Source organism: Cricetulus griseus, chromosome 4, assembly GCF_003668045.3.
Source record: "Cricetulus griseus strain 17A/GY chromosome 4, alternate assembly CriGri-PICRH-1.0, whole genome shotgun sequence".
NCBI classification, from domain to species: Eukaryota; Metazoa; Chordata; class Mammalia; order Rodentia; family Cricetidae; genus Cricetulus; species Cricetulus griseus.
The window spans coordinates 211,939,129-211,959,074 of NC_048597.1; the positions used below are offsets into that span (position 1 = coordinate 211,939,129).

General features: G+C 43.2%; 1 protein-coding gene across 4 annotated transcripts in view; it reads right to left on the reverse strand.

Moving 5' to 3' along the window:
* Window positions 1-19,946, reverse strand: part of Tmem108 (transmembrane protein 108) — a 276,755-nt gene that overhangs the window by 207,103 nt on the left and 49,706 nt on the right. Inside the window, exon 1 of one of the 4 annotated variants that reach the window (XM_035443905.1) lies at window positions 387-614. The exons of the other annotated variants lie outside the window; for them this stretch is intronic. The gene's annotated coding sequence lies outside the window, so the exon portion shown is untranslated. Of the gene's footprint in view, window positions 1-386; window positions 615-19,946 lie in introns of those variants that run through there. 4 annotated transcript variants of the gene reach the window in all.

The window sequence follows — 19,946 nt, forward strand, 5'->3', positions numbered from 1 at the left end:
TGTATATTTGATAGTAGCAAACCTCATACACATGTGGATTACACCAAAGAGCTGGAGCTGTTGAAGAAAACAAGTAGTGAACAGTGAGAACTTCAGAGATATTTTGAGAACATGTCTTCTGGCATGTCTGATTTTTTTTTTCTCTCACAGATATAGTACATTCATCACAATGCCACAAACCTTTGTTTAGCATCTATTAGGTATAAAGCATTCATGTCTCCTGACCTGTGAATATTTTGTACCTGGAGTAAAGTATAATAATTGAACCCCCACCAAATGTAGAGACACACAGATGTACAAATGGACACCGATTAATACCCCCAACCCCAACCCTTAACAAATAAATTGCAAGTCCACCTGTTAAGGAGAAGGTCATTATGAAGTACCTGCAATGTCAGCAGTGATCACCATGGAAACAGCAGCCAATGGCACTGGGCAATACTCAGCTCCTGGTACACTGATGTGAAATTTGAATCTTCCTTGGGAGGTTTTGTTGGCTTGTGCAAGGAGCCTAGACTGACTAGAGGTCCTTCATCAGGCATTTGTGGAATGCACAAGAGAGTAACACACTTATTTTAAAGGACTGGTCACAGCTCAGATGCAAAACAGGGAAGAGAGTTTCTGAGCTGTTACTGACTCATTCTGTTCTTGAGTAAACAGTTATCAGAAGCTATCCTGTTACAGCCTATCAAAAGCCATTATGTCACCACAAGGAATGGCTCTCTGAAACATCAGACCAAGTGTCAATATCACTGTCCATTTTGGCACCAATATCTACTTGATGCTACACATACATACCATCTGTGATGTGGTCTGAAAATTCTTTTCTTGCTCTCTCTCTCTCTCTCTCTCTCTCTCTCTCTCTCTCTCTCTCTCTCTCTCTCTGTGTGTGTGTGTGTGTGTTTTGAGACAGGGATTTTTCTGTGTAACAGTCTTGGCTGTTCTTTTACTTTGGAGATAGGCTAGCCTCAATCTCCCAGAGATCCACCTTCCTCTATCTCCGAGTGCAGGGATTAAAGGCATGTGCCACCACCACCTGGCTGGGTTGGCATTCCCTAATTTCTAGCACAGACAGGCGAATGAATGCTACAAGAATTAAATATAAATACATGAAAACACTAGTATCTTCTTACACTCAATGCTACCCAACTCCCATCTGACATTAAGAGCATCTGACAGAGGGTTTCAAGTTATGTTGGACTTGTGTCAGGTTATAACTTGACTGACTTTGAAGACATAGTATCCACCCTAAGGGGTGACGGCATCCAACAGATTCTTCTTCAGAGCCAGGGTGCAAAAAGAATGCATGTAGTGTGACCTTCAATAATTTATGACAGTAAGTGCATATGTGTACATACATCTGTACACATCCATTCAGGTAGACACATAAGGCATATCTAGAACACTAGACTAGCATGACAAAGCTTTAAGACCATCAATAAAATCAGTAGAATGATGTATAATTTCTATTCTGACATATTCTCTCATTTTGTTGCCTCAGGACTCTTGAGTTTATCATGACATATTATCTTCACTGATTCTGGCAAGACCCTTTCTTGCCTTGTTTATTTATTGTTCTGCTTTTTCTGTATATTTATTTTTCTGCTCCTCTATATGCTTCACAGACCAGTCAAGCATCCTGTCTTTAACATTTTCCCCATGGGCACTCAGAAAACACAAACCATCCTGTGTGCGGGTACTGAACTTGAGGCAATGGGCCTTTGCTGTATGGTGTGGCTCTTATTGCTTTTCTCAGTTGGCACTATGTCCCTGAGATCTGTCCATAAATATTCATCTAGCCATTGGTTTCTCAATGACACTGAAGCTACCTACAAATACCTCATGACCACAAGAACCCTGTGCAAGCATTTTATTTTATATTACCGCCACAATTTCTTTTCACTCATCTCTAAGGATCTCACTGGTAGGTCAGGGGCAACTGACTATTTGCAGGTGGTACCACATAATAGCATCAGATATAGATGGGGCCCTAGAAACATTTGGCAAAATTTAATTCTCTAATATGCTATACAAATAATATATTGCTATGATTTAATTTGTATTCCTCTCATTGCTGGTGAATTGACTTTATCTTTCCCAATGGCTGCTATTTATATATTTTTTCATTCTGAGGCAGGGTTTCACTATGCAGTCTCTCAAACTGATCATTCTCTTGCCTCAGCTTCCTGAGTGCTGGGATTGCAGGTGTGTGTGTGTGTGTGTGTGTGTGTGTGTGTGTGTGTGTGATGTCTGGCTGCCGATGGCCTTTTGAGTATCCTCCCCTGTAGGCTGCCAATTCAAATCCTTTGCTTAAATTTTCTACAAATAGTCTGCATTGCTTTAAAAATAGTCCCCTACCCTGTATGAAATCAGATGAATAAAACAGGCAATAAGAAAAACCCACACTTGACAACAGATGGTAGTGCATCTATCTTCTGAAAATGGTAGGGACTTGAGAGTCAATGGTGAACTTGACAAGTGCATGGTGACAACATCAGGGGCAGTGACAGATGAAGCACTGCTGGTCACATAGTGTGTGCATCAAACACCTCTTCCCTCCCCCTTCCAAGAGTTTCATTAAGAAAAAAAAAAAACTGTGAGAAAGGAAACACACGTGTTATTTTTATTCTCCTCTAACAGACAACAAAGCTGCTTGGAGGAAGATCTGTTTAGTGAGAGGCGGGCCTAACTCCTGTGCCTTTGGTTCCTCCCTTCTTTCTGTATCAGGAGAGCAAGCTTGGAATTGGATACCCCAGCTCTGCACCTCAGCATCCCACCTTAGCTATTTGGTCTTCCATCCCTTTACAATAGCAACTAACAACATAAAATATCTTGGGGTAGCACTAACCAAAAAACAAGAAAGACCTGTATAGTAAGAATTTTGAGTCTTTAAAGAAAGAAATTAAAGAATATACCAGAAAATGGAAAGATCTCCCATGCTCTTGGATAGGTAGAATCAACATAGTAAAAATGGCAACCTTGCCAAAAGCAGTCTACAGAGTCAATGAAATCCCCATCAAAATCCCAACACAATTCTTCACAGACCTTGAAAGAATAGTACTCAACTTCATATGGAAAAACAAAAAAACCCAGGATAGCCAAAACAACCCTGAAACTTCTGGAGGCATCACCATCCCTGACTTGAGCTCTATTATAGAGCCATAGTCCTGAAAACAGCTTGGTATTGGCACAAAAATAGACAGGTTGACCAATAGAATCGAATTGAAAACCCTGATATTAACCCACACACCTATGAACATCTGATTTTTGACAAGCTACATTTATACAATGGAAAAAAGAAAGCATCTTCAACAAATGGTGCTGAAATAACTGGATTCGGACATGCAGAAGATTGCAGATTGATCCATATCTATCGCCATGCACTAAACTTAAATCCAAATGGATCAAAGACCTCAACATAAATTCAGCCACACTGAACCTCCTAGAAGAGAAGGTAGGTGGCACCTTTGAACAAATTGGTACAGGACACCGCTTTCAGAACATAACACCAGTAGCTCAAACATTGAGATCGACAATTAATAAATGGGACCTCCTGAAAATGAGAAGCTTCTGTAAAGCAAAGGACACAGTCAGCAAGACAAAACACCAGCCCACAGATTGAGAAAAGATATTCACCAACCCCACATCTAACAGAGGACTGATCACCAAAATATACAATGAACTCAACAAGCTAGCCACCAAAACAACAAACAATGCAATTAAAAGATGGAGTGCAGAACTAAATAGAAAATTCTCAACAGAGGAATCCAAAATGACTGAAAGACACTTAAGAAAGTGCTCAATATCCTTAGCCATCAGGGAAATGCAACTTAAAACCACTCTGGGATACCATCTTACTCCTGTCAACATGGCTAAAATCAATAATACCAATGACAATCTATGCTGGAGAGGATGTGGAGAAAAAGGAACTCTCCTCCATTGTTGGTGGGAGTGCAAACTTGTACAACCACTTTGGAAATCATTATGGTGGTTTCTCAGGAAAATGGGAATCAGTCTACCTCAAGATCCAGCAATCCCTCTCTTGGGCATATACCCAAAGAATGCACACTTATACAATAAGGACATATGTTCAACTATGTTCATAGCAGAACCTAGCCAGAACCTAGAAACAACCTAGATGACCTTCAATTGAAGAATGGATAGAGAAAATGTGGTATATTTACACAATGGAGTACTACTCAGCAGAAAAAAACAATGGAATCTTGAAATTCGCAGGCAAATGGATGGAACTAGAAGAAACCATCCTCAGTGAGGTAACCCAATCACAAAAAGATAAACATGGTATGTACTCACTCATTTTTGATGTTTAGACATTGAGCAAAGGATCACTAGCCTACATTCCACACTTCCAGAGGAGCTAGGAAACAAGGAGGACCCCAAAAGGAGATTGCATAGTCCCTTGAAGAAGGGGATGGGGACAAGAACCCGTGACCAAATTGGAGTCCAGGGGCAGAGGAGGAAGGAGGGTCTTCATCCAGTTGCTGTTTGAAGCAGTAACAGCTAAGCACTGAGCCATACTACTAGAATTCAGTTGTGGAGAGGGAGGAGGGTTGAGCAAAGGAGCCAAGATGGGGATGGAGAGACCTGTAGAAACAGTGGACCTGACCTACTGAGAGCATGGAGACCCTAGTCATAAAGCTGGGGAAACAGCATTGGACCAAACCAAACCCTCTGAATGTGGGTACCAGCTAGGAGCCCAAGACAGTCTAAGGTTCCTCTAACAGCGGAGCCAGTGTTTATCCCTAGAGCACAAATGGACTTTGGGAGCCCATTCCCTATGGAGGGATACTACTGCAGCCCAGATACAGCAAGGAGGGCCTCAAGGATATGACAGACTTTGAAGGTCCTTGGTGGAAAGCCTCCCTATCCTTAGGGAGGAGTTGGGGGATGGGTTGGGGTGGGTTGGGTGGGGGACATGGGAGGATGGGAGGGTGAGGGAATGGGGGAGATGGATATGTAAATATAAGTAATTAAAAATAATTAGGCCGGGCAGTGGTGGTACATGCCTTTAATCCCAGCACTCAGGAGGCAGAGGCAGGCGGATCTCTGTGAGTTCAAGACCAGCCTGGTCTACAAGAGCTAGTTCCAGGACAGCCTCCAAAGGCACAGAGAAAACCTGTCTTGAAAAACCCAATGGGGACACCAATGACAACTTCCTCACAGACACTGCATTAAATGAGTCCATGTGAGCCATTCGGAACAGTGCCTGGCACTTAGGCTGTTCTCTCTGAGTTTTGGTTGTGCTGCAATTTCTCGTTTTATTCGATCACCCAGTGTCACATGTGTTTGTCAGCAACCCCAATGTACACACGAGACTCCAGCTGTCATGTCTAATAGGAAGACAATATTCTGGGTCTAATTCAATCTATAGGAAATAGCCAGGTGCTCCCTCGTAGCACCAAAATTATAGGGACACCTTTCCTATAGGGGGCTTTTTCTTCTTCTCAAAGTTGACCTGAAAGATAAAACTCCAGAGAGCGCCAGAATTAACAGGGATACACTCTGATGCACAATCTTCTCGCAGATGTCCAATATACACAGACATGTCCTGACGTCAACAAAGACAACCCAAGGACCACATCTCTCTGCCCCCACTCCAACAATAGCCCGTTAACAAATGAGCATCCATGTACCTCACCAATACTACATCTTCTCGGACCATCAATCAATTAGAATCTTTGGGTAGAAAATGACATGTAGACATCAAGGACTGGACCCCAACGTGGATCTCAGCTCAAGAGCAGGATTGACATGGGGTCATCTTTACAAGTCCATGAGGAGACACGGGAGATTTTTATGTAACCTTCAAATGATTAAGATGTGTTTGTTTTGTGGGGCTGAGAAGGGACTTTTATGAGACATTTAATATAAATACATTTAAAAGCCTCCCTTACACGACTCCAAATTTCACAGATAGCCATTATGCATTTTGTAAAGCTGAGGGCAAATTGATTGCTAAACCAATTTTGTTATAATGCCTATGTTGGAAAGATAAATTGGTATTTGTGCAAATGCTAAATCGGGGACAAGAATAATAAGGAAAAATAGCTTTGAGCTAGTTCATTCATCTGTGACCCCCCAAAACCACTTCTTCTAGAATCAGGCATATGCACACACCTTGAGACAAGGTCTCTCCCATGTAGCTAAAGCTGGTGGGGACCACACAGTCTTCCTGCCTCCACCTAAGTGCTGGGATCACCAGTGCCTGCCTCTAATACCCACCCTAGCTCACAAGCCTGTGGGTCCCCATCCATACCTGCCCTTTCTGTCACAGCTGTCCCTCTAATGTCAGACAACCCTTCCTCTGGCCCTCCACAGTAATTGGAGAAAAAGCGCCCTTCCAGTGCCTCTCCCACGGCAAGCTTAAGGACTTCGAGAAGGAAAAGTCCACAGCCTTTCCATAGTCTCACCGTTTCAACATGCTAACCCTATCACCATTTTTATTGGTTTTTAATTAAATTTACTCTTTTATAATTTCATATATAAATGAGGTGTTTTTTGGTCAAAGCCCCCTCCCATTATTCAATCTCCCTCCCACCAAATCTGTGCTTTCCAATCCCCTTTCCATTTTACTTTATGCTTTATTTAGTTTTATTTTATGTGAACCAGCATTCTTATTGCGTGTGTACGAGTGTAATTTATGTGTACCCGGTGCCCACAGAGACCGGAAGAGGATGTTGGATCCCATGGATCTGGAGTTATAGCTTATTGTGTACCACGATGTGGCTGCCAGGAACTGAGCCTCACTACTCTGGAAGAGCAGTAAGCGCTCTTAACCTGTGAGCCATCTCTCCTCCTCCCTCTTTAGTCTCTCTCTCTCTCTCTCTCTCTCTCTCTCTCTCTCTCTCTCTCTCTCTCCCTCTCTCTTCCTGTGTGTGTGTGTATGTGTGTGTGTGTGTGTGTGTGTATGTGTATCCCATTTAATTATAATTGCCTATATGAGCACAGTACATAGGCACAATATACCAGTGGCTACAGAACTGAGGAATATGACTCCCGCAACCTTTAACTGTCTGTAAGTTGCTGAATTCTATGGGCACCAGCAGCTCCTGCCACCCCCCCACACACACACACATACACTAACATCCAAGCCTGTGGTTTGCTCTGCACAGCTTTGTACAGCACAGTGTTTTTCAAGAACATGAATGCCACTTAATAGCAGGACAGACTGTGTCCTGCACTCCAAACTCTCCAGTTTCTCCCCAAGGCTGCAATGTTTGCAATCATTTACTTTCAACCGCCAAACAGATTTACCTGCTTGCTCCTGGAACTTGGTCTGCCTCCCACTGGAGCTCCAAGGCGCTGGACAGTTCTGACTCTTATAGATCCCCATGAGAACATTCCTGTTTGATTAGTCACCGCCAGTGGGGCTGGAGGAAGGCTCGCCTGACTGTAGCCATGGCCCTCATTCTCAATTCCTCAGCATTCCTCCCATGGATATTAAATATAAGAAAGTTTCTCTCTGATAACAGGGCAGGTTGCATGACTGAGACCACTCAGAAGCGACCCAGTTGTTGCAGACCTTCAGCAAACATCATTATCGTTCTCTGAGAGTAATGATCTCAAATACCCTTGGGCTGTGAATGAAGTCATTAAGAAACACGGGAGGATTCTATGGCATATTCCACTACCCCGCTTGGTAATTACAAAACAAAGCTCGGTGGGGAAGCAGTTAGTTCAGTTGGTAAAGTGCTTGTGTGCGAATATGAGGACCTGAGTTCGATTCTCCAGCTGGGTGTCATGATGTGTATTTATCAGCCTCGTCCTGGGAGGTAGAGAGGATCCCTTGAGAATCACTGGCCAGCTAGTCTGATCTATTAAGCGAGTTCCTGGCCAATCAGAAGAATTGCCTCTAAAAGCAAGGTGGATGGTGCCTGAGACACCTTGGGTTGACATCAGACTACTACACATACAGCATATACATATCTGTACACATATACATATCATCGTGAACATGAAACTAACACACACACACACACACACACACACAGAGACAGAGACAGAGAGACAGAGAGAGACAGAGAGAGAGACACACACACACACACACACACACACACACACACAGAGAGAGAGAGAGAGAGAGAGAGAGAGAGAGAGAGAGAGAGAGAGAGAGAGAGAGAATTATTTTATATTTCCCCAGAGCTATGTCCTTCCTGGCACAGTCATGGTCACCATTTTTCCTCTTGTGAATTCCAGTTCAATGCTTCATTACAGCCTTCAGCTACAGATGGCAGAATTTGTGTCTTAGTGTCTCTGGGGTTTTCCCCATGCAAAAATGTACTGTTTTCTACAGGAGAGAAGAAAAGGACCTCTTCACTATTACTGTGGGCAGAGTGCAAGAGCATGCTGCAGAGCCTGTAGGGTTTGTCCCGTCCTCCAGTAGATGAGGGGGCACTAGAGTCTCACCCACTGCCTCCTATCAGATCTCCTCCAATATGGTGAGGGGCTGGATGCTGGCAGGGTAAGTTTCAATTCCACCTACCAGCAACAGTCCAGGGCATAGCTGAAACCCAGGACAAGCCCTTAGCCTCCAGAGATACAATCTTATAGATATTCCTGTAAGGCATAGCTTTTCTTACTTAATTACATGGCCTTTTGTCTTAGCATGAAAATATGGGCCTCATTATGACTTTTTCATATCCGCTTTATTTATGTTCATCTTCCTGTCTCCCTGCCCTCCTCCTGATGGTCCCTTTTTCTCTGCCAAATTCCCCTTTCCCCTTTCGAGCCACATGTATTCCACCCTGAGACCCCCTTGTCCCTGTGATGGTCCCCTTTCTGGTTTTATCACATGCTAACACACACACACACACACACACACACACACACACACATTCCCTTATATATACACACATGCACACACACACACACACACACATTAAAATTTAAGACATGAATATAGGAGAGAACATGGGGTGTTTGTCTTTGTCAGACTGTGTTATTTCACTTATAATGGAAACTTCTAGTTCCCCCACCCCACTCTCTCATAAGTGTCATGGCTGCATTTTTCTTTAAGGCTGAATGAATTTCCACTTATGTACATACCATACTTATCATTATCCATTCACTTGTTGACAGACACCTAGGCTGTCTCCAGTCCCTTGCTTTTGTGAGCAGTGCAGCAATAAGCATGGGTGAGCAGGTAGCTCTCGATCCAGGATAGGCTGGTGAGATGCTGATATCCCCGTATAGTCCTTTAGGTCTGTGGCCAGGAGTGGGACAGCTGGGTCACGGAGCCTTTCTAGTTTGAGCTATTTATTTGTTTGTTTGAGAAACCTCCACACTCACTGACTTCCATAATGACTGCATCAGCTCTCATTCCGACCAGCAGTAAGTAAGGATTCCTCTTTCTTCACATTCTATCAGCATTTGCTGTTTGCGTGATGTTGGCCATTCTGACTGGGGCAAGAAGGAACCACCTCGAAGTAGTTTCAATTTGCATTTCCTCAAAAGGTTAAGGATGTTGAACATTTAAAAAAAATATTTATCAGCCATGTGGTTTGCTTTTTTGTTGTTGCTTTTGTGCACTGTCTGTTCAAATAATTAGCCTACAGCCTGAAAGATTAGGCCTCTCAGTATTCAATTTTTGCAATTCCTTCTGTAGTACAGAAATTAATATTAGCCCATCAGAAATATGTCCGGCTGAGCTTCTCTCCCATACCATGGCTGTCTCTCTGAGTTTCCTTTGTTGGAAAGAGTGTTTTGCTTTCACATAACCCCTCCTGTCAAGTCTTGGTGTTAGTTCTGTTTCAGAAAGTTCTTGCCTATGTCTATCACTCTTGATATGTTTTTCCTGTTCTTTTTCCAGAAGTTGCCTTTTTTTTTTTTTTTGAAGGGTGGTCTTACATTAAGGTTTTGGTCTGTTTTGAATGGATTTCCACGCAGGTCAGGTATTGTGACATACTTTCTGTTTAGGACTGCATTGCCTACTCAGGATATTTTGTGTTTCCACGTGAAATTTAGTATCTTTTTCTAATTAGGAAAAATGTCATTGGAACTTTGACAGAGATAGCACGGAGTCTGCTTTTAGTCATACAGCCATTTTCTCATTATTCATTCTGCCAATATACAAGCATGGCAGATTTCCCCATCTTCTTGTGCCTTCTTCAGTTTCTCTTCTCAGTGTCTTAAAGTTTTCATTCCAGGGTATAGCTTTTGAAACTGTGGGTTGTGACCCCATAAGGGGTTATTTAATCGAATATGGGAACTGCAAAAATCTTTGCAACACTAAAAAGTTTCTGGATGTGCAATGGCCAAAAGTTAATTCCAAATCGAACACAGGATGAACACGAGGTGTCTATGAGGCATCCATCTGGGCTGTAGCATCAACTTCACCACAGCCTTATTCATGAGCACGCAAGAAGCGAGCAGTTTGTGGTGCTTATGATGTCACACTGCTCAGTGCCCAAGAACAATGCCTGAAACACCACAGCTCAGATTAAGGCTGCAGTATGTTATGAACGGCACTGATCACTAAGGAAATGTTTTACAGTCTTGCCTAGTTACAGCCCGATCTTGTGGAGGGATTTTCTCAATTGAGATTCCCACCTCTCCAATGACTTGCTTGTGTCAAGTTGACATAAAAACCAGTCAGGAAAATACAATCCAAACACCGCTGGTCAGGACTTGAGAGATGGTTCAGTGGTTAAGAGCACTGGCTGCTCTTCAAAGGAACCGGATTCAATTCCCAGCACCCACATGGCAGCTCGCAACTGTCTATAATTCCAGGTCCAGGGGACCTGACACTTTTGCACAGACATATATGCTGGCAGAATACCAATGTATATAAAAATAAGTAAATCTTTTTTTTTTTAAAAAAAAACTGTAGTTCATAACATGCCTTAGTTTACAACATAACAATCTCAACTCCACAGCTCAAGACATGGAGCTTACTTCAACATCTGTTCCCAGACAGAGTTTAGAATCCTAGGGCTCTTTAAGCCCTGCTGGGCTACGGTTCACACCATCTTCAGGTGGTAGAGAGTGAGATGCTGGTCATCTAACAATACGGAGCACTGCTTCAGGAGGTCCTGAACAGTTCGCCATCTAGAAATATCCCTCGCATGCCTCACAAATGGAATGTGAAAGCTGATGAGTGGAAAACAGCAGAGGTTATAGTCCTCGTAGAGAGAAGCATAGAAGGAAAAGAAATCAATGCTCTTGAATGTGTAAACAGGGTTCACAGTGGAGGACTGGGGAAGAAACACTTCTCTTCAAACATGTGGCATTACTGACTTCCTGTCGTTCCATCTGCTGGGTGTCAGAAATTGAGGCTACATTCTCAAGCAGCCATTGTACCCCGAGACCACTTCCCTTCCCACTCCTCAGCCTATATCATCTCAGATGGCCCAGGTTTGTTTTTAAAAGATTCATTTTATTACTTTTAATTTCATGTATATATAAGTAGATGGGTAGGTATATACACATGAGTATACGCCACCATGGATGTCAGAGGAGGGTGGTGGGATGCAGCCCCAGGGCTGGAGTTATAGGTGGCTGTGAGCTGCCCAGTACAGGCACTAGAGACCAAGCTGTGTCTTCTGCAAGAGCAGCACCTGCTCTTAACCAATGAGCCAGCTCTCCAGCCCAAGAGGTTGATAGTATATCATGACATCTAAGCCTCTTCTTGTTCTCCCTTTTCAGAAATGTCTTCACATGAGTGTCTGGTTGCAAGGAAGAAAGAGACAAAAAGGAAAAAAAAAAACAAAAACATCCAGACAAACTATTTAAGCCTGGCAAAGAAAATAAGCAAGTATAGTAGAAGCTAAAATACAGAAGACATGATTAATTAGTGGGTGTCAGGTATTCTGTAAGAGATCCGTAAAGTTCATCTTCACTTACCAATCCTGAAAAGAAACCCTATAATAACTCCAAATTGAAATTCCCAAGTACTACATGCATATACACATATGTATATATGTTTGTTTGTGTAACAACAAAACAGAAAAAAATCCCTCTGATTATTAGGCAGGAGGCTGCAACTCCTGCTAAGTGTAAAGAAGATGCTAGCCCTCATAATCCATTAAAATTACAATTTTTAAGAATAAAAAGTGTAACAAAGAATGTTTATGGCACAGATTCACTTATTTGTGCACTACAAATTCATGCAATGGCAGCCTTTCTAAGTTTTTCCACTGTAATTCTCAAATGCCTTAGAAATTAAAAACTTCTTACAATGACAAAGTAATGCCTTACACAGAAAACTCTGGACAGCAGTTAGCAAGTGAATATTTATTATGCCTAAAACAGAGTACAAAGTTTCCAATGAACATTTTTGCCTCCCATATCTGTCCCTTTAAAGATGGAGTCAAGTTATCACTCTATGCTCTTCTCCAGGAATGCAGGCTATCTCAGTTTTGATGAAAATATTTCGGAGTCACATGTCTAGCTATAACTAAAATGAACCCTCAAAGCCACCCACCCAATCCTCCCTTACTTTATAGGAATTCAAAGAACAATTCAAAGACTTGTCCAAGATCAGACAGCTCTTGTTGGTCTAGCAAGAACTAGCACTTTCCTTCTAGACTCTCAACCTATTGCACTGTCCACTGTATCATTCTGTCTTGGAGGTCCAACCACAGTCAACCAGGCACGAGAGACTGTGTGATCTGCAGAACCAACTACACCCATGACAAAACAAAGTCATATTCAGAGACAAAGTACCTATCAATCACTAGCCTTTAGAAGGGTCAAGCTAAATAAAAAGCTATAGGCCCTCCTTTGGCCCTTCCCCTAAGATTTAGATTTTGCCTTCACTAACAAGGAAAGAATTCCCTCCACCCACTCATCCGTCTGAGACACTTGAGGCTTAGAAACTATGGCTGTTTGCTGACAGGGCTATTATGGAGCAGGCCTTCCAAGCCTAAAGGGCTCATAGGATTTCTCCTGGACATCCTACTAAATAAGGGCCCATCACTCTTTGGGCAAGTTACTTGATGACAAGGTCTTGAAGACAATGACAATCCTCACCCCTTTGTATCTGGACTCCACAGAAGTAAAGGAGAGACCTTCAGATCCAAGTCCGCTACTAGACACTATTCCTGCAATGTCTGGGCTTGACTGAAATCTGACCGTTACCTGCTCACATGCCATTGGTGCTCTGTCCTGATGGTAACCACAGATCTCTCTCTGGCACTCCTCAGAGAGTTCTCTGTTATTAGATTATTCTGTTGGTTAAATGCAGGGTTATTCTGTATAGTCCAGTTGGGCTCTAACCTGCAATCCCCCTATTTCAGTCTCCCATGTGCAGAAATTGGGGTTACATCGGTGTGCACCATCACACCCTGCTGCTCTGGCACTCTTGGGAAAAATTACCTCATCTTTTACTCGCTCATCCAGCCCTGTCTAGATGCTGCTATTGGATCACTACACAACTCAGAGAAAGATAGGATACGATTCCTATAACCACAATAAAAAGTCGATAAACACATTAAGGTTTCCAGGCCAAAAGAAAAGAAAATGCTCAAGACGAAGGATTTTGGGGGTACGTAATTCCTCAGGGACTGTTCTCCAGATTCAAATGACATGGAATTTGGGTCATCTGTAAATACTCCAATGCAAGAGCCTCTCCAATAGTCTGTTTCTCTAAGCACTCTACTGTTTTAAGCCTCTCAGTGCCTCTTCATGCCTACAGAATGAAAAACACAGCTTCTAGGCAGGCAGGCAAGTTGTTTTAACCATCAGTTCAACACCATCTAAACAATATTGCTCATAGTCTATGCTGTATTAGCCTTCGACTTGGTGTGAAATAAATTAAGCCAATTTTTATTTTTCAAACAAAAACAAACCTTGAGTATGCCGCACAGTATGTATGGGGGATGGAGCTGAGAGAAGCTGAATTGGTTAGCTCCAGCTCTGGTCTCCTGTGAGGTTTCCCATGCTGTACAGGATGGCAGCCATCTGAAGGCTGGACTCTCCTCTGAAGGTAGCCTCCCCCCCCCAGGATACTTCAGTGTCTTGAAGACAGTGGATATGAAAAGCAAGCAGCCAATGCCTGCCATGAATCAGTCTCAGAATTCTGTAGCATCACTTCTGCACTATTAGCCAAGCAAGTCATTCTTATTCAGCTGAAGAAGACTCTAGAAAAAGGGGTGACTGCCAATAGGTGGGGCTCTGAGAGGCCACACTGATGACTAGTTATCATACGCTCTGTGAGCTGAATCCAACCACATGGCTTCTGCCATGTAGATTTCTTAGTAGGTGGGCCTCGCCTCTCACCAGCGTGAGAACTGGTGAAAGTGGGCTCAGTCTCCACTAGGGCAGCACTGGAATCTGATTTCCTCCAAGCCTTGGTCTTAGCTCTCATATCTTTAACACAACTACTCTAATCCCTAAAACAAGAAGTCACTGTGAGAACTATGAAATCCAACACAGAAAAGTACTTCGTATTTTGTGATTACATAAAATAATTCTCAGCAACCACTTGTTCTATGAAGACAAACTGTATGTACTCAAATATTTGTTTTATTTTATGTGAGTGTTTGCTCCATGTATGTCTGTGTAGGCCTGGTATCAGTGGACGCAAGAAGAGGGCATGGGATCCCTTGGAACTGTAGTCATAGATGGTGGGTGCTACACTATGGGTGCTGGGAATCCAACCCAGGTCCTTTGGAAGATCTCCTATAGTTTTGTAAAGCTGTCTCTATCGGAAGCCCAAGCTTTTTCATCTGGGCTCTGACTGCATTGCACTGTGTGTACCCTATGAAACATTTCTCCATTCCACACTGGTTTAACGGATGGTCACCCCTACAGGGTTGTAAATTCCCAAAAGGGCAGAATCTCCAAAACATTGTTGGAGAAGAGTCAGTAAAGGTTTGACTAACAGAACTGGCCAGCATTCAAAAGCTCCCTCGCCCTCAACTTCTCCTCAGAGAAAAGAAAACCCTTCCTGCACACACTGTCCATGGAGAACACATGAAGAGAAGGTTGACTTTAGTCTCATACACCCAAAGCACCTCAAGTCTGTGGCCAAGAAAACATTTAATACTCTCCAAAGTTCTGAGGTAGCAAACGCCAAAGGCTCAAGCATAAACAATGGTTTTTGATGAATACACACCTGTCCAGCTTTTCTTTCTCCCTATGAGAACAAGTGCTGGAGGTCTTCGGTAAATGTAAATGTATGATGACAGACTTCCTAATTTTTAAATATTTACTCATTTATTGTGTTGGAGCCACACACATGTGTAGAGGTCAGAGGACAACATCCAGGAGTCAGTTCTCTTCTACCATGTGGGTCCCAGGGACCAAACTCATGCTGTACCCTGGGCTGCAGGTACTTTTATCTACTGAGCCATCTCATTGGCCAAAGATGCTAGAATTCTTCACACACACACACACACACACACACACACACACACACACACACACTTACTTCAATTTCTTGTATTGTCTGTTCAGTCAACTACTTAATACAGATGCAGTGATGGAGTACCTTTGTAGACAGAATTAAGGCTAAGAATGATTTTAAGACAGGTGTGTGTGGGGTGTGTGTGGGGTATGGGTGTATGACAATGCCATTGTCTGGGTCCTAAAAGCACCAGTGAGAAAAGCCAATGAGAGAGATGCATGAAAGAAAGGAAGCAAGGAGGCACAGCAGTGGGGAAGCTGGTGAGATTCAAAGCATGACAGGAACTTAGTTCACCACTGCAGGCTTGGCAGATGGAGAAGGAAGGCAATCCAAGGAATGTGGGCAGCTTCTAAAGGAGAGTGACCCTGACTGACAGCAAGCAGGAAATGAGAATCTGGGTGTCCCAAACACAAGACACCAGATGCTGCTGGCCCATCTGGTGAATCTGTAAGTATGCCTTCATTTCAGCTTTGTGAAGTCTTCCCATGTGTCCCAAGAATTGTGAATGCGGCCATCAGCATCGTGGTGGGTTGTGTGTTTATGAGTGCATTCCAGAGTAGGAGAAAGAGATGACAGATGAGAAGGGACACAGGTTGTGAGAGAGTGAGAAACACAGACCTACATATTTTCACATCATACATAAGTATTCTTTGAAAGTAAGGACTGAACTGAAGAACTCGGCTAGGTATTTACTGTCTGTGCTATGGTTGATGTATGGTCTTCTGAGATCATGGAACCCTGGTGCCTGCCTCATGCATTCTCTCACCCTGTCTTCACTTGCTATTGATGAAAATGACAGCTTCCCAGGTGGCCAGGGCCTGATTTCTCAATAACACAAAAAGAATCACAGCTACCCATCAGATAATGCTACCTTTATACGCTCTTTGAATTGGGCCACTCAAGCCACCTCGGCTAAATGTTCTGAGCTCCTGATTTGATGATGTTTTGCTATCTCTGCTACTCGATACTTATTCTTTTATCTTTTGCTTGCTATATACTTAATAAACCCACTCTTTCGGAATCGAAGTGACAGCTACTACAGATCGTCGCCCAGACCATACAGAATAATAGTCTAGTCAGTGCGGCCAGGTTTACCCCTTATAGTGTTGGTGTGTGAAGAACAAGATGTTCAAATGGACTGTTCGCATTACATCACCTGCACAAGGTTGAGTCCTTCAACATTTCATCATGGAAAGGCCGTGTGTCATGAGGCCCCACCCATCCCTGGAGGAATACAGATAAGCTGGGGGAAGGGCTGTCACTTTCCTCAGCTGTGTAGCCACTGATAAGTTGCCCATGTGCCTGTAAATAACTTCCTACCTGTGCTCAGGAAAGCAACTCTCACTAAACTCAATGGATCCCACCCACTCACAAGTCATGAGGCTAGGAGGTGGACATGCTGGTGAGGAAAAGGATTTGGTGAAAGAATATGGTAGAAGAGACAGGGAGACAAGTGGTGAGCATGACTAAAATTCACTTGGCAAAGAATAAAAAATTAAAAATAAGAATTAATTATAACAAAGATTATGTTTCACTGCATTTTATTTAAAATACAATTTTTATTTTTATTCCTTATTTCTAATAAAGACTTTCTTTTTTAATAAAGAAATAAACATATGGTACATTAAAGTCACAGAAAAGACATAGCATTTAGACTAATATATTGATCCCACAAAGAATCTGGCACATTCCAATGGTAACCACCCATGCATCAATGTGCAGTGTCCAAGGGCTCAATGAATAGATGATTGCTCAACCAATCTTAATGACAGACTAAGCCTCCCCAGTTGGTGCCAAGTAACAATGTCAAAGCTGTCTTAGTGCCCAAGTACAATGCCACAGCTCTTAGAGTCGATCTAGCAAGTAGCTATTCAAATGTCTATTATCAACCAGAAATGTTCTTAAAGAGTAATTGATGCTTCTATTTATTCCAATTCAAACATCCAAACACAGTGTGAAAGTACTGCTCAGTACCATGAATCATTCAAAACCCCTCTTTGTGTGATGAACTGTTAGTGTGGATCTATAAAAATGAATTACAGTTGTTTTAGGAGGGAAATAAGGTTTGCTTTTCGAAAGAGCAGCCCAGCAGAGATCTCCCCACAAAGACTTCCTGCCCTTATAAGGTGGATCTCACGTCACCGTCACTAAAACATTTGCTCTTATCTTCAAACCCTGCATGCTGGGAATTACTGCCATTTATGTTTTATAACTAATCTCAATTTACTCAGCATTACTTAGTGTCACCCTCTCTCCCTTTCATCCCATTTTTTCCTACTTGCTTCCTTCAAATATGCCCTGCATAAGAAAGAGCCCTTTCTTCACTATGTGATGAGGGGTTTTTCTTTTGTCCAATTGCAGAGAAAGAGGACTGATGAGCAAAGGGGTCCAGACCAGGCTGGTGAAACCCACAGCAACAGCTGACCTGAACAAGGGAGAGCTCTTGGTCCCCAAACTGATAGCTGGGAAACCAGCATGGGACTGATCCAGATCCCCTTGAATCTTGTGGGTGTCAGTGAGAAGACCTTGGAAATCTATGGGGCCCCTTGTAGTGGATCAGTACTTATCCCTAGCATAGGAATGGACTTTGGGAGCCCACCCCACAGGGAGGGATACACCCTCAGCCTAGACACAAGGGGGTTGGCCTAGGCCCTATCCCAAAGGATATGACAGACTCTGAAGACCCCCTGCGGAAGGCCTCACCTTCCCTCGGGAGCAGAAAGAGTATGGGATAGGTAGGGTGTTAGTTGAGGGGAGGCAGGGGAGGCGGGGAGGGAGAGGGACCTGGGATTGACATGTAATCTTCTTTCTAATTAAAATTTAAAAATTATATAAAAAAGAAAGAGCCTTTTCATTTTTGGTCTCCTTCCTCAAAGCTCTTCTCCTCTCTACCCTCAGGGATCACCCCCATATGTGAAGATCTGACATAAGACTTCATTCATATCCCCCACCTGTGTGAAGTCTTTCTGGCCAGTCTGTTAATCTCACAAGCCAGACCACACAGCCCAGAACTTCATTGCCATGGCCCTGGCATTGCTAGTCAGCTCTTCTAGGATTTGCCTTGCTAACAGGACTACAGATACCATGAGAGCAAGGAGCATGGCCATCTTATTTGCAACCTGAGCTGATGGGGTTAGTATCTCTTCACTATGGCAACCAAAGGCTGCCAGACTGCCTTTTTATTTGCTTTTGTTTGTTTTTTTCTGGCCCAGCCACCATCTGGTCCCAAATGACAATACCAAAGGCTATCATAATGCCACAGATTCATGACATTTTTTAAGAGCCAGCATTAAAAAAAAAAACACAAAAAAACAAATAAGAATCAAGAAAGAAGAGAACACCATTTTCCAAGTCAGTACAAACCAGTATTTATTCTCCCAAACTCAGGCTGAGCAATAGAACAAGAGAACAAGGTGTCACCTCCAGTAATCATAAGACATGGAGTCTAGGAGGTTGTTTGAGAAGACTTATCTTTGGAAGTTATCACATATGAACAAGAAAAGAAAACTAGCAGGGGATGGTAAGGTACAAAGGAACTCCCTCAGCAGCACTGAGAACTCACTTAGGCCTGACTGTGAAGAACAGGTCAAGGAGACATAAGGCAGTTACTGCCAGAGAACACTGGAAGGGCCCAGAGAAGAGGAGGACAAGCTGAGTCACACACACCTCTAAAGAGTGCCATTTGCAGTTAACCGCTGATGGCCCTTCCTAAGGAAAAAGTCAAGCGGATCCATGGTCCTACAGCTGGACGTTTCTCCTCAGGACTTTATTTCCATTTTCTAGGCTGGAACTCAGTTGGCAAAATGTTTGCCTAGCATACCCAAAGCCTTGGGTTGGGTCCCCAGCACCACATAAACTGGGTGGGGTGGTGTCCATCTGTAATCCCAGTATTGAGAGTGTATATACAGGAGGGTCACAAATTCAAGGTTTTGTTATTTTAAAAAGACAAAGTAGACCCCGACCACACCCCCATAGCAGAATTGCTGTAAAGGGCTGAACAGCTAATGCACAGGGTTGCCCAACCATACTACAGGGACACAGGGCTCTGGGTTTGGGTCAACATTAACCTAGCAGAATGGGATGTCCTCTCTCCTCCAGTGTGTGACTGCTGACAGTGAACACAAGCCCAATTTATCAGCTCTGCACAAGCATGGCTCTGCCCACCTCCCCACACTGTGCTCGAATCTTGTCTAACGGGCACGGGGTCATTTCCCGTGGATGGTACTGAAGAGAGTTCTAATCTCCTAGATTTAATAAACTACTCAACTGTTTTATGTGATGTGAGTATCTGTCTTATATTTAACAATAAAAGGTTTATTGAACAAGGCAGCTATAGCTTGCAGGTGTGCAATGGTCTAGTTTGTATCCTCCAAATGTCTACAGGAACTTACTCTTAAAAATCCTATCTTCACGGGATTTGAGGTAGGACTTTTGGAAAGTGATCAGCATTAGAAGGGGTCACATGAGACAGGAGCCTCTGTGATGACATCAGTGCCCACAACTGTAAGAGGCAGACAGACCTGAGCCGATGCAAGCCTGCTCTCATCAGCCCATGCCCTCCTCCACCACATGCAATGAG